This window comes from Lepisma saccharinum, chromosome 3, assembly GCF_977018435.1.
Source record: "Lepisma saccharinum chromosome 3, izLepSacc3.1, whole genome shotgun sequence".
NCBI classification, from domain to species: Eukaryota; Metazoa; Arthropoda; class Insecta; order Zygentoma; family Lepismatidae; genus Lepisma; species Lepisma saccharinum.
Window position 1 is genome coordinate 71,050,019 of NC_139231.1, and position 15,347 is coordinate 71,065,365.

At 39.8% G+C, this 15,347-nt stretch overlaps 1 protein-coding gene and 1 long non-coding RNA gene across 2 annotated transcripts in view; one reads left to right on the forward strand and one right to left on the reverse strand.

Annotated features, from left to right (window-relative positions):
• bs (serum response factor blistered) overlaps positions 1 to 15,347 on the reverse strand; it is a 136,148-nt gene that overhangs the window by 17,674 nt on the left and 103,127 nt on the right. The window lies entirely within an intron of this gene.
• Positions 6,669 to 15,347, forward strand: part of LOC145985838 (uncharacterized) — a 55,082-nt gene continuing 46,403 nt past the window's right edge. The window contains exon 1 of the long non-coding RNA XR_014441458.1: positions 6,669 to 6,699. This is a non-coding gene — a long non-coding RNA (uncharacterized LOC145985838). The remainder of the gene's footprint in view (positions 6,700 to 15,347) is intronic.

Consider the following 15,347-nt stretch of genomic DNA (forward strand, 5'->3'; position numbering starts at 1 on the left):
GTGTACGATACCTGGTGGAGGCACATAGGAGTTCGAATTCCACTTTAAACAGTAGATTCAGTCCTAATTAGCCTACCAGTGCCAAAAAAGTTGACTTACTCAAGTACTCAAGCAAAATGCAGGGAATGGGGTGTGTATATTTTGGGATTTTTCCAAGTTATTTATTTCTATATAGGATTTTTAAAATTTTATGCATGAATGTCGCATTTCTGTGGACCCCATAGTTATAAGGTATAAAAGTAGAATTCGCACTGCATGAGTTTCCCGCCTCACTGAAAATTGTTCCTGCAAGAATTTGCGAGAGCCATCTATGATTCCTGACAGAAGGCACTGCATATTTCTCTATGCACGTACACATCATTGCAGCTGTTATCTGACTGCGTTTCTCAATTGTGGTCTTCTGGTCCAACATGCTGGACTGTGTATATATTGTTGGGTGCATAACTTGGATTTTGAGGTACTCAGATTGGGAATCTTGAAAGTCACATCGACGTCGCTTGTTCTTGAAAAACTTTGGGAGAGAGCTGGTCAATGATCTCGTACAGAGAAGACTTTAGAACCCTTCACTGCTGCTGTCTGGAGTTCGTATTTAACTTAGATCATTGGGGGTGGATATTCAGAAACCACACGCTGCAGCGACTGGAACAGGTATTCAAGAGTCGCATAAAAAGGTACGTTGCCAGCTGTGCCCATGTACTTTGAACAGAAAGGTGAAGACCCGATGCACAAATTGCCATATCCAGCGTTGCCCGGAACCCCAGCATACCATCAGTGATGTGTGCGCAGTGAACATTTAGAAATGTTAAAATGAATGTGTAATTATGATAATGTGAAAGTGAAGTTATGATAATATTCTTGGTTTTATGAATAAAAGTGTGTAATAAAATACCTCAATCGGAGTTCATTACTAAGAGAATACTTAGATTACCGCAAAAGTCATGTAAACAACAATAAATGCGTGTTTTAAAATGTGGGGGGACAACAGGTCATAATAGGGCATATTACGGAAGGACAGAGTGATAAGGTTAAAAATTGAAAAAATCTAACAAGGGTGCCCCAAGATTTCAATCTCATTCCCAAGGATGCGGGGAACGTAAAAAGGTTCGGAATCCCTGCTCTGGCAGATATTGAACCATATCGATAAAAAGCTGTCTAACACTGCACCGTTGAGTATCCACAAGAAACGAAAATCTTGTATGCACAAAGTGCGGCTTTGGTTATGCCATAAATATATACGTATATAGTATATGCTTGAACTGTGTCACTCATATTCTTATTTCAGTTCTATTACGTCATCCTCTCTTTCTAGGTTTATTGCGACAATGAGGACTGACTGATGAAGGAGAAAAGAACAGAATGACCCCTTTAAGCCTTACTTAGGATTCGAACCTACGTCCCCTGACTTTGTAATGAGCAGAGATGTTTTCGAGATCGAGACAGCCTTGTAAGAATGGAGACGAGATCATCGAGACTATATGCCGAAAGGGACATAATTTTAAACAACCAAAAAATTATAATTGAAAATAAAAATATAATTGTATTAACGGTTAGTTCAAAACCAGTATTTTATTAATATAGTAGTTACAATCAATATCCATAGTCACAGAGGTGCATTGTAAGTTTTGCTGAAGGTTGGATACTTCCCAAAAAATAATCCTGGCTACGACCCTGTACGCAACAACATGTTCTAAGGGAGATTTCATACCGCACATGTTGCTTTGGAACGAGCCAATCAACAACAACGTTTCATACTGTAGTTGAATGACAGGCAGCAGACGCCTGCCTTCGATTGGGGAAATCCTCAAGCGAAACGTGTCGCCTGCCACTTCGATTGACTGATTGATTGTTTTTAAGTCCACTTTATGCACAGTAAGGGCCCTATACAGTTTAAAGTGGGATCCGAGCCACTATGTGCCTCCACCGGGTATCGAACCAGGAACCCCTTGATTACAAGACAAGGGCGCTACCACTGCGCCATCGGGGAGGCCCCTAACCACTTCGGTGTGAAATCTCCCTAAGATAGATAATCTAGAAGAAAGTAACAAGTTACATATTACTGTAATATATAATTCTATAATTTCACTCAGTTAGGTCTTTAGAAACAACTTTCCAAAAACTAGTTATTCCTTCATCTTAGTTATTTTTGGTGAACTTCAATATTTTCCATGGGTCGCTGGGTCACGTCCATACCTGGTTTGGGTCGTGGTAAAGAAAGATCGAGAGCCGCGGATGGAAGGCGTTTCTGTGTAAGGAATTATTGAGTGGAAGTGGGTCCTAAAGAGTGTCCCAACAGGCAGAATAAGGATTTGAGCGGGGTTTCACGAAAAGTGGGTGGATGATACCGTTGGCTGCGTACCAGCTGCAGCCACAAAAGGCCCGGTCCCAGTGCTTAGATTGAGAGATAGCTCGGCCGAGTTCTAGTTCAAGGTGTGCGACGGGGACATTTATTATTTATTAGCAGCCGTGAAGGGCAAGGCGAGCGGGATGGGCAGGCAGAAGGACGAGCGAGTCTCTACTTGGACTTGAACTTAAAGGAACTGGTAGCAACAATAAATCAAAGGTGTGAGGACTAATCACCGGAAGTTTCCAGTTTGTTCACCTCTTCAGTTTTATCTTCCCAATCAAATTCCATTGCAGTTACTTTGCTCCAAAACTACCTAAGTTCCAGTTGAGATAATTATCTATCTCGTAAAACGTGTTGCATACATGTAGGATGTTCTTTATTTCCCTTTTGTTGATGACCACATGAAATGAACACAAATGTTCATTAAATTAATAAACCTCAGGTTCAAATATGAAAATATGGAGGCAAGAAATTCAAAGTAAAAGTAAACCTCTACACTTGAAAGAAGTGGCGTAATGTTAAAAAAACATCTTTCGTATTTTTTTAAACCATGATTTTGTTCTTTACCACTGAAACATTCAGAAAAGTAACTGTTAATTTCGCACCGTCCCTTCCAACTTGACACAGTATCGTCTCGTCAGTCTTTGGCCCACGCCAGGGCAGTTTTCTTTCCTTTGAATTTTCCTCTTTTTTTTTCGGAAAACAGCTAAATTCTAAAATCAGAACAAAATACATCTGTTTAGAATTCCGTCTAGAGCATTCTCGTGAATCTTCATGTGTCTTGCTTTCGCCATTGTCTAGATATTATCAATAGTTTAATAGACTTAGGTAAAGGCGCGCAGCTGTCCACTTGACCCATACACTTTATGTTAATATATTTCATGTATCCGTGACTTTTAGATTCTTACCATGCTAACTACTTCTGTAGCATAGTAATATATATCATTAATTAAATGTGATATAAAACTTTACATATTTTGTCATATATTTTAGTAAAATATCAAACATCAATAAAAATGTTGTTGGCATTCTCATATTCAGACTCCATTCATTTGTACGTACATGCAAATGTATATGCAAAAGTAAAAATGCACTTGTTAATATTTCACTAATAAAATAATATTCTCCTTTTTTTGTTACAATTATGGTAAATGTTAACCAAGTTGATCAGAATAAAGGATGCAGTATTTTTATATACAGAAATAAAGTCCAGAATATTGTTATTATTTTAAACAAAGAAAAATAAACTAATATGAATTAAAGATCTTTTAGTAGTTTTCGGATTCTTTGAATTTCTCTATCTCCTCACCTTTATAAGCCATAATGTGATATAGTGAAAGGTTTCTTTTACCGTAACAATAAGACAGTTTCATCAATATCGTGCATCAAAATAAAAGAAAAGGTATTATCAAACATTTTTTTCATTGATCAATGACTTGACACAAAAAAGTTCCGTAAGTAGGACGTGTGGGTATAAGCGACCCAACAACTGGAAAACACCTTCCTCACCACTTGATTACATGAATCACGGCTAAGAAGATCGGGGAAGATACAGAGACACCCAGCACCGTTGCTAGTGTAGTTTCACGCGTCATAGCGGAAATACTTATACAAGAAATAGTTATAGGTATTTTATTAATAAATTAAACCACTTCTCCGTGAATGTAGTACGCTATAGCTAGCTCATCATGTCCTACAAATTATATTTTCAAACTTAATTCATATTCTGAACGGATGGAGCTCCAAATGATGTCTCAATATAAAAAGGGGCTACATAACCAAAAGCATCGTATACCCTAATCACATTAACATGGATGCAATTGTCAAGGGCGTGCCCGAAATAATGTAACTAATAAGAAAGCATGAAAAGTTGGCGATATTTAAACCACAATGCTGCTCTTTCTTGCTGCGTGTGTGTATCTTGATACCTTAATGTAACTATTCATCCTCATCGTCGCGTTTTGCCTAAGAGGCAAATAAGTGATGTACAAGAACAAAAATTCAAATGCTGTATACCTCAGCGATTCTCAAACTTTTATTTACCGTGGGCCCCTTTAGGTAGATTTTCTCGTGACAGACCCCCATGACTAAAAGCGATATTTGAAGTCTTAAAGTTAATTAAATATTTTTATGTAATTGTTCATCATGGTCTTTGATTACAATTATGTAATTTATTACAATATTTAAGATTTTATTTTAGTAAATATAATGATGAACAGTGAATGATAGCCTAATGTTACTTTAGGCTGGTGATGCATTATGAGTTTCGGTTCCAAGTTAACCAACAGGTTTCTACACTAATAAAGAAGAGTAGAAAACGGTGTTTCTACCAAGTGCGTTGTTAGGAACACTTGGAATGTTAGTGACAATGATTCTTCATTAGCATGCAATGTTAATTTGATATTATCCACTATCTACTGCTTCTAGTTTTATCTATTCTAAACACTACGTTCGAGAGAGCACCTTTTCTCTCGTCTTCAGGTGAACAAATTTATTTTTTGCGTTGGTGGGGATCGAACCTAGGACGGACCTGGAATTTTGCTATAGGAATCCCGTGTGCTAACGAACTGCTCTTTGAAGTCTTCACGGCAGGAACGTAGCCAGGATTTTATTTCGAGATAGGCTCAACCTTCCATTGAAGAAAGTGTGATGGAAAATTGCTGGGAAGTTATAGCACTGAACAACTTGCATCTGTCATATTATGTGAATTGTGAATACTGTTTTCATAAAATATTGATTTTGCCAGAATTGTACTTACATGCTCGCATAGCGTACAATTCAGGAATTTCGCGGCGTTTTTCACCTAATATCCGGAAATATGTTGAAATTCGCGCTGAACACTAAAGAGCACGTAAAATACAAAATTTGCGTTACTTTGCGATTGTCAAAATTAAGGCTCCCGCACCATACGCATAACTAAAGGAGGAAAGAGTTGGAATAGATTTTACATATTTTAACTCTTCCCCCTCAAAATCAGTCATATCAAAATTTACAAGTTAGGGCTCGACTGGACCTTCGACCGTCGACGGCGAAGGGTTTTCGAAATTTACTCTCTTTTCAGAAAACCGCTACGATATTCCCAATAGTTTCGTGGCGAAGTAAGCGTATCTTCCGTTAAAAAAAATATCTAGGCAACGAAAGCCGCGCGAAGATTAACGTGAATGTTCTAGAAGGAAGTCTATGTATTATTTTTTTCCGAATTTGGAATATCAACAGCGTTTTCGCTGGCATCGGACAAAGGTACAGTCGAGCCTTAACTTGTAAATTTTGATATGACTGATTTTGAGGGGGAGGGGGAGTTGAAATATGTAAAATCTATTCCAACTCCTCCTCCCTTTAGTTATGCGTATGGTGCTGGAGCCTTGCCTATTTCTAAGCTCTTGGGACCCGAGATTCATGTTCTGTCCCCGTCCCCAAAGTAAGGCCCCAAGTTACGCCGATGCTCCCGACAGATATGGCATTACACATTTCTTTGCCTGTTGTGTTCCAAATAAATGAATAAAATAAAATAAAAATACACTCCTCACAAAAAGTTTGGAATATTGTTACATTAGGCATTAGGTGATAGGCACAGCACAGCCTTGGAATTCAGCAACACATGGTATCTGTCTGTCTGCTGGACGTTCTTGTGTTTTCGCCGACATATGCCACCGTGCCTATCACCTATTGCCTGGTATAACAATATTCCAAACTGTTTGCGGGGAGTGTATAAAAACAACAGTCGATCAACAAAAGTTTGCGACATTTTCGAATTCAGCACCCTAAAATATACAAAGAAGGAGTGCTATGGTTTCTGTAAACTGTAGAGCACTATACTTTAGCACATATCTGATACGCCATTTCTTCGGGGACTCCTAGGAAAGCATGGCGCAACCGCTGGTGTACCTACATTATGGATAGCGGAACCCTTGCCAAACTTTTTCTGGGCACCCTTTGGTGATTGTTATGTAATATTCTGCAAACAAATAAAGAAACAAAAAATGCATATCCGCGATAGGCCATCCTAAAAGCACCGCAAACCAAGAAAGTCTGTAGACCACGGATCTACACTTCTGCGCCGATTCTCAATTCTCTTTCCTGCGGTGCAACTTAGCTTCGCAAAAACCGCCATCGAGAAGCCTGGACTACAGAGGAATTAGCTCGACACAAACGGGCATAAAGACGCATTTTACCAAATATGGGAACGATACAAATCAAATGTCCCGAGCTAATGAACCACGGCGGGCTTGACATTGGACGAAGGAGCCTCCCAGTTGGACCCCGCGAGCACGTGACGCCAGCGCCGCGAGTGGGCGGGAACGCAAGCGAGGAGCCAGTGCTGTGTGGCAGGGAGCGATCGGCGGAGGCACCAAGCGGTAAGCGAACATCTGTTGTTTTATTGCTAATTTATGTAATTGTAGCACTATGTAATTCACGTGCAACAATGCCTGGCGTGTTGATCTAACACTTATACGCGCACTGGTCATGGTTTGAGGTAAAGGAGTTGGGTTATTACTGTCTAATTGCTTGATTATTGTAATCGGTGAATGTGCACTAACTATTGTGCAAATATAACTTCCTAATTGTGCAGCACAGTGCTATTCCGCTTTCAGAAATATTTAAATTATATTGCAGTAATTACTGTATCGAGATTATTCGGCGTTTATTGAAACGCGGTAATTCAGAAAACTGGTGCTTCATGGTGCGTTAAGTGATCGACTGACCGTCTCGCCAACGAAGATTCAGGTTCGAGTCCCGGTCTGGGCGTGGGTTTCTTTGCGAGTGCCCCTTGATCAATTTTATCTAACAGCACTGGTCGACAGTGATTTTTAATGAATAATTTTCGCATATTCTTGCGTTTTTTGGACGTTCATTCCGAACATGAAATCAGATTCTCTCTACATCATGGGTTCACCAACGCTTGGACAGTCACGAAATTTTGCCAAAATTAGCAGTTTTTTTAAGTTTTTTTTTTAAGTGTGGACTAAATTTTGCGTCAACCTTCGTTGATTAGCTTTCGTTTTCAAGTAATACCAGGAAATGTCACGGAAACCACAAATGTTCTCGTTATGCCCTCCTACACGCAGATACCATAAATTTGCACAATCGCGATAACACCGAAAAACGTTAATGTTAAGCATTGTCCGAATTAGGGCATTCCAGATGGGGAAGTGGTAACCCTATCGTTTTGTAATCAAGGGGTCCTGGGCTCAGTGCAGAGAGAACTCCACAATAGTTAACATTATCCCATACATTAGGCCCGACTCCATTATTCCCTTGCAACAGTTTTGCTGTCCATAGGCTTTCTCGGTTTGTTATCCCTGGGTAGTAAATTAACTGGTTTTTATTTCTCATTCCTGTTATAACCTTTTAATTTCATAATTTTGAAATAAAATAAACTTGTCAGTTTCTATATTTAAGTTTATTTTGGTCAATACTTCCAAGAACATGTGTATGGTGTTTGGAAACAAATTATAGGTTCAGGGTTCAGAGGATTCGAAATAATAGTCAAAATACTTATTATTTCGTTTTTTCAAATTGGAGTTGAATATTCCATTCTTCTAATTTTTTGTGTAACAAACCACCATTACTTGACTTGAAAACTTATATTTTTAGATCCACAAAGTTAGCATGTGCTCTAATTTTGTATCTACGGTAGTTTCAATTAAAAAAAGAAACAATGAAAGTTCACGGAAATTTAAAACTAAAACTGGGTTTTCATTGGATGACCCTTGATCAGCGCATCGAGCTCCGTCGCCGATGATTTCTGACTTTCACGACCGAAGCCTGCTACTTCTTATCAAGTATGCTAGTTCCCCGATTATCTTCGCGATGCTGGGTCAACACTGAAATTCTGGGGTCTCCCACATATTACAGAACCAAGAAGAAATATATGAGTCGCTTTCGATGCACCCCTAGTTTCTTTAAGTTGTATTTTAAGATGACTTCACAAAGTAACATCGCATGAGTATACAATTCGTCCCAACATAGCACTTCAGCATAGGAGTACAAAATTGTTTTCACTTTAAAATTTTCCTGTTTTCCAATTACTGATTGAATGATTGAGTTGGTGTTTTGTCCACTTTATGCACAGTAAGGCTAATCGGGACTGGACCTACAGTTTTTAAAGTGGAATCCGAACCACTATGAGCCTCCACCGGGTATCGAACCCGGAACCCCTTGATTACAAGGCGACGACGCTACCACTGCGCCATCGGGGAGACCCTCCAAATACTGACAAAAAAGGAAATTAATTTACATTATTTAAGGGTTGTTTGTTTTATACTTAAATATAATCTATACTTTCTAAATTGCTGTAGCAGTTTTCCACATTAAGTTATTTTTACTGAAGGAGTGCTTTTCACAACTTTTATAAATATCCAAGTAGTTTCTGAAACATTTATGGAGAACAGAGTTGTTAAATCTCAAATGTGAGCCAAGTGATCAAGAACGTGGAAAACAATCCCACGAGGATTTATCGTTACTTCCATAGGTGAGTTACTTATAGAAATCAAACATACGCATAAAACCAACGATTTACCAGACCACTGCCCATTATTTTCATCGGTAACTATTTCAAACAAAATATCCCTTCGGCGCACCAACTGCGCTAAGTATACTTTATACCGGTAGGCAGGAGTTCAGGCATCCAGAACTTTCCGTCTAGACGGCGTAAAGTCATTTGCGGGGTGTAAAGGCGTATTTAGCGCATACAAGACTATAAATCGGACTTTTGTGAAAAAGAGTTCGTGGTGTGTTGGAGGTATGTAAATAAATTACTAATCGTAGGTTTAAAGTCACCGTATTGTAACGATTTCGCTCAATGACAAGTTTTGTTCTGGACTCCAAAGTACTGTAAGGTAGAGTTTCTCAACCGCCCGGCCGCGGCCCGTCTTCTGAAGTTTGCGAATGGCAGCCAAGCTGGAAACCAACTGGAAAGATGGCCTCTCGTTCGGGTTTCGAGTTCGACTGCGATTACAGGAAATGATTTCGCGACAATGGCGGTCATACGACCTAACCGAGGGGGGGGGGGGGCGTTGCTTCCCGCCTACAAATTTGGGGTTGACGGACGGGCACTACGGTCAATTTACTTTGCGCAGCAATTTTTATGGAACACGCCAATGAAAACCAGCACTTTATTAAATTAATTTAATGATATTGGCCTGAGGAAACGAAATACTGTATTCCATTAGATGCTAATTTTATATTTGTAAACATGCCTAGACACAATCGAACTGATACTCTCTATGATTATTCCCTAATTTATTTATTACATTGCAAGGCCACATATTAATTAACGTATAAAGTAAAAAAAATAGAAAAGTATTTACGAGTACAATTGTTAGGATGGGGGCATCGACTTTTAAGAAACGAATTTACCCGGCCGGGGCTCACGAAGCTTGAGAACCACAGCTCTAAGGTATCTGATTAGTAGTGGTTAGTTCATCAGGGCAGATGAATTCACATTTTCATCTCCACAACAGACACGAATGTAGTACAAAGAAACGAAATCAAGAAATTGAACCGATGAATATGGTTCCATTACTCTACTAAGATTCAGTGCAATTACTCTTCCAACCGTCTTCCTGGCTGACGTTCACTACAGCGGCTAGGAAATTTTCACCGTTTACATAGTAAGAAACATAGGTGTTTCATCTGCCATATTGAGAGGCTATGAGTGATTTCGCGCAAATGCAATACCGATCATGAGCAGTGGCGTGTCCAGGATTTTCGAAAGGGAGGGGTTATGAGTACATTTTTAGTCAGTCCTCATTTTACCATATTTTCCTGCCTTTGACGTTCTTTTTTTTTTAAATACTGGACCAAAAGGGTGGGTAGGTTATAACCCCCACCAACCCCCCTTGGGCACGCCACTGATCATGAGCGGCAGCAAGATCTGGAATCTAGGGGGAAGATGTAGTTCTGACTTTTCTGTAAGGGGTGAAATGTGTATTTAATCGAAAACTCAATTTACTTAGTTCGAGCCGAGGTGGTCCAGTCGTTAGAATATCCGACTGCCACGCGGAAGACAGAGTTCGGTGATTTCAGGTGGAGAATTTTTCCAGCTTTGTCTCTCTTGGGTTCACCCAGCCTCCAATAAATAGGTACATGGAGGTTACCTTGGAGGGAGGGGTAAAAGCCCGAAGCGTAACGTTGATCACATTTCCTCCACAAATGTCCGAGATTGTGAACGTGTGGGGCCCTTCTCCACATCCCACCCCTTCATGGCATGTTGCAATGTGCAGGGGGTAGCTTTACCTCTTTACACATTAGTCGACAGCATTGTAAAATCACAAGTAAACGATTTTCGATTTACAATACGGCTAAACCTAATCTTGCATTTTTGTTTGAAAATCTATTATGACGAAAACGTAACAACTGTCTGTCCTACACACGAAAACACAGAAGAGTGCAATATCAAGACTAATCCAATAAACACATGCTAATGTAACGGAAATGCGTGTGCAGAGTATTAGTAAGAAACGACAAACAAACTTATTAAGATAAAGGGATATTTCAATTTAAGCGATTCCGTAACTAATGTACAGAGGAGGCTAACTAAAACAAAGATAAACAATTGTTCGTGACTGCTCTAACAGAAATTGTTTTTGAATTGTTCTTAAAAAATTGTAATTTTATTACGCAGACGGTAATTATTATTACTAATGACAGAAAATCTTACAGCAATGATAAAAACTTCAGCTCAAAAGTTTTAGTTATGGCAGTTATTTTCTAAATATTGCCGGCCTCCGTGGTGGAGTGGTTATAACAGAGCGCTACGACGCCAGAGGTCCCGGGTTCAAATCTTGGCTTGACCTTGGGTGTTATTTGTGAGTGCTCCTTCATCAATTTCATCATACCATTACTCATCCTCATATTCGCGATTAGCCAAAAGTGGCAGATAAAAAATAAAATGAACCAAATCAATCAATTAATTATTGTTTCAACATTGGAGTCTGGCCATCCTCCTCCATCCCAACACTCAACGCTCCATTACTATTCACCAAATCTGAAGGTTTGATTACCGCATTGTAGTCCAAGGGATCCTATTATCTAAAATGAAGTTAGAATTTATATAAAAAAATGTTGTTGCTGAGAATACTGCGAACGGTATATCTATTCGTGGTCTACACCACCTCGAAGGCACAGCGTGACACGTTGTTCCGTATTCAAGCCTCCGCAGAAAAAAAAAAAACAGGGAGATGGGTTGGGATACCAAAATTCTCACAAGTTCGAAAGTTAATACAGAACATTGTTTATTATAATAATGGTGCCATGATACATTGTCTATTTTTCCTAAACACTGAGGAGGCGAGGGGGACTAACGCTGGCCCCTTTTAGCATCGCCACTAGGCCTCCGCTATAGTGTAGTATTTTTTCTTTTCCTGAAAACAAAATGGTGCACAAAGCTACATGCAAAACTTTAGTGTGAATAGGGTTATTTCAAAACTAACATAATACAACTTTTCTTAAAAAAAATAGTTAATATACGAAAATCAACTGAAAGAGTGAACTTATTTCTTAACATCTTCCAATAAGTATTGGCATCTTTCTGGTTTAATCACGAAGGTGAGGATTAATGATGAATTAATTATGAATGAAACGTAAAGAAGTGTTATACATTACCCAGAGTTTGAACCTAGAATCTTTTTGCTTCATTTGAATGCCTTACAAAAAGGTTACGACTGAAATGTCCCCCCACCGGGTATCGAGTCGGGAAACCCTCGATTACCAGGCAAATGTGTCAGCATCTATGGTGATCGTACCACAGGAAATGTCACGTTACATTTGCATTTTTGAAATTTTGTGCCGCTTTTGGCTAATCGTGACGATGATGATGAGATAAAATGGATGAAGGAACAAGCATTAGTCGTCCCGGTTAGCATAGAGAGGCAGAAAGACAACGTAAATTAAGACAATACATTTATTTTTACATTCTTGAAACGTAAGTATGTATATATTCCTGAGAATAGTGTTACGGAATCTGCCATGGCATCCTGAGCGTAGCAGAAACGCTGCGAAAAATTCGAAAGAATATTCTTATGTCAAGCAGCCTAGATTTTCTACGAGGAAGCGCGCGTAAGAAAAGCAACAAATACCCATTTGAGTCGGTCTGCTCGCTCACGGCGTTTCTGCTCTTCCGACACGGCCGGGGGAGAGGGAGGCGTGGTGGGACGATGAGAGCGCGCCTGGCTTTTCTCGACAGAACTATGTTAACGAGACTGGGCATTCGCCGCACCTGAACATCTATCCCGCTGGAAATTAGAAATTTGACACGCGAACGAGGCAACACTCCCGTATCGGCTTCGTCACCGCAAAAATCACCCAGCATCAAATTCTCAGGCTTTTCCGTAAACCGCAAGCCAGGTTTTTAAGCATTTTTCCTGCCACGCAGCCCTCTGCCGTGTTATCTTTCTGACGGTCAAAGACATGACATGATGCCGCTTTTAGGAGAAGGAAAAAAAAAATAAAAAAAAGCAGCCCAAATCGACCACAGCGGATCTTTTCTCTTCGCAGTCCCATTCCATGCACGCTAAAAAATCAGAAAGATTCCCTTTACGTTTATATTAACCAACTTACGAACGCTTTGGCTTTTGTAGTTCAAACCTCTTTCCCGATTACCCTTCTGCCCTTCCCCCGCCCTCAACTGAAGCTTTCAACGGGGCAATAACCGAATGATAGGTGGATTGGTAAAGAAAGCAATCTTTATTACTACAAGCCAGATGCTTCATTTTTATTTATTTTCACGAGGCAACAAGCTGATAAGTCGTTGAGAATACAGTGTCTAAAAAATATATATTCGTACACCACGAATTTTACATTTTAAAGTAGTTCACTAGCAGTTGTTTCGGCCTTTTTTTTTTTTTTTTTTTACCGAACCACCTCACTTCTCAGAGTGACTGGAACAGTGCAGTTCGTCACACCTCAAAGAATGTAAAAATGTCCTGCTATAGGAAAAACGTTGAAAACCACTGGTCTAGGGGTATATTTATCCAGAGGTGCACTTAGGTTCCGACCAAGTCAACCAGATCGGCTTGCGATTCGGAACATTGGTAATTGTAGTGTGTATGTGTGTGTGTATTATATACACATAAGTACACAGGGTCTTTCATAATTCTCTCCTGGATTTCGGAAGTCGGTTGCTGACTCACGGGGATGAGAGCATGCCAGTGAAGAGAGTAAATACTGAACCCAACTTACATATGTTCCATATGTCCTCCCTTGGTGACTCGACAGACGTAAAACGAACAGGTAGACCTGGGCCATCGACCGAGACCGTGGACCGTATATGAGCAAGATTGCAGAATGGACGTCTGTCGAGTCACCAACGGCGGACATATCGAACATTTGTAAGGTGGGTTAAAAACTTGGATATTTACTCTCTTCACTAACATGCTCTCATCCCCATGGGTGAGTTAGCCTCTGAGCAACCGACTTCGAAATTCCAGAGGGAATGATGTGTGCATGTTACGAGGATATATTCATAACAAGAATTTAGCAGAAACAACTTCTCCCTTTCAAACTACAACCCACCTCAATACCGTCCCCGAGCACATAGAAACAAGAAGGGGGAATTCTCAATCATTCTCCTTCAAACGCCACCTTGGTGATGATGATAGATACTATAGGTATTGATTTTTTTTTTTTTCTAAATTCTGGGGGCCATTTGTTTTTCTGCACTAGAGGCCCACCTTGGTCTCCTTTTAGCATCACTACTGTCTTCCGTTTCCCTGCAATATTGCAAATTTATTTATATCCTGGCGCTGAATTACTCGAGGGGGCGTCTGACTACCACGCAGCAAGCCCAGGTTCGATTCCCGGGATGGGTGATCCAAAGTCGGAATTTTCCGGCTTTGTCTATGTATTGAAAATGTCAATGATCAACTTTATTTACATACTCAAAAAAAGTTGTAAAGGTGATAGAAATATATCTAGGAATAAGAAGCAACTGTTGGGACGCACACCAACACAAACTACGACATTCAGCAAAGAAACCAAAGCGTTCAGAAAATATCAAACCATGCTCCACAAATTGAAAGTTATTTTTATCATTTTCTTTTGCATCGAAAGTAGCCTATTGTTTATCTGGCTATATCCACCCACTTCTATTTTGTGGTCTAATCGCGACGATGAGCAGATGACATTGATGAATCGAACAATCCCAGTAATACATATCCCTTTAACAGGGTTCGAAGCTGGAACCTCCGTCTTCGCAGAGCTTGACACTGCTCACTCTGCCACGGACCCGGGTGTTATTTAACTACCGCATGCTACATAAAACGTTAAATGCAAGTGTACGTCCCAGAAGATAAGAAATGGTCCCTTTGACATGCGTGTAACGTTTCTAGGGATGGCCAAAAAAAATCCAGAATCCGGATTCCGAAAAATTTGAAATCCGAACTCGGAAAATATACCTAGTACTATCCGGATTTCAGAGCGAGAAGAATTACGGAGGCAAGACAGGTTCTGGAAGGATAACGGATTACAGAGGGAAAACGAATTTTGGAGGGAAAACGGATTTTGATCCATATTTTCAATAAATGTCTTCTCATGAATTTAACAATATACTCTAATCGACCAACCCAATGTCAGACTGTCTTCCACGTAGTACACCCTGGACTGCATTTAGCAGACTAACGAGACTATGGCGTCTGGACTCACAACCAGTACAATCCTAGTTGGAGCTTTTTTGTGGTTTTGTGATCTGTCCATTTCGTCTGCTTCATCTTATCACAATTCATCCTCATCTTCGCGATTAGCCAAAAGTGGAAGAAAAGCGAAGTTAAATACAACAGATAAATCAAATCAATTAATGTAATATGTCGTTCAACTAATAAAGTATGGGCTATGATAAATTTCTTCTTAAGTTAAAGGGATAAGATAAAATATCCCCTGTACAGTCACGGACACTTCTGGGTTATAACAATTCCATTAACTTTCAATGGAATCGTTACAACCCAGAAGTGTCCATGACTGTACAAAGCGAAGTACATACTGAGCAATTGAAGGGCATCAGGGAAGG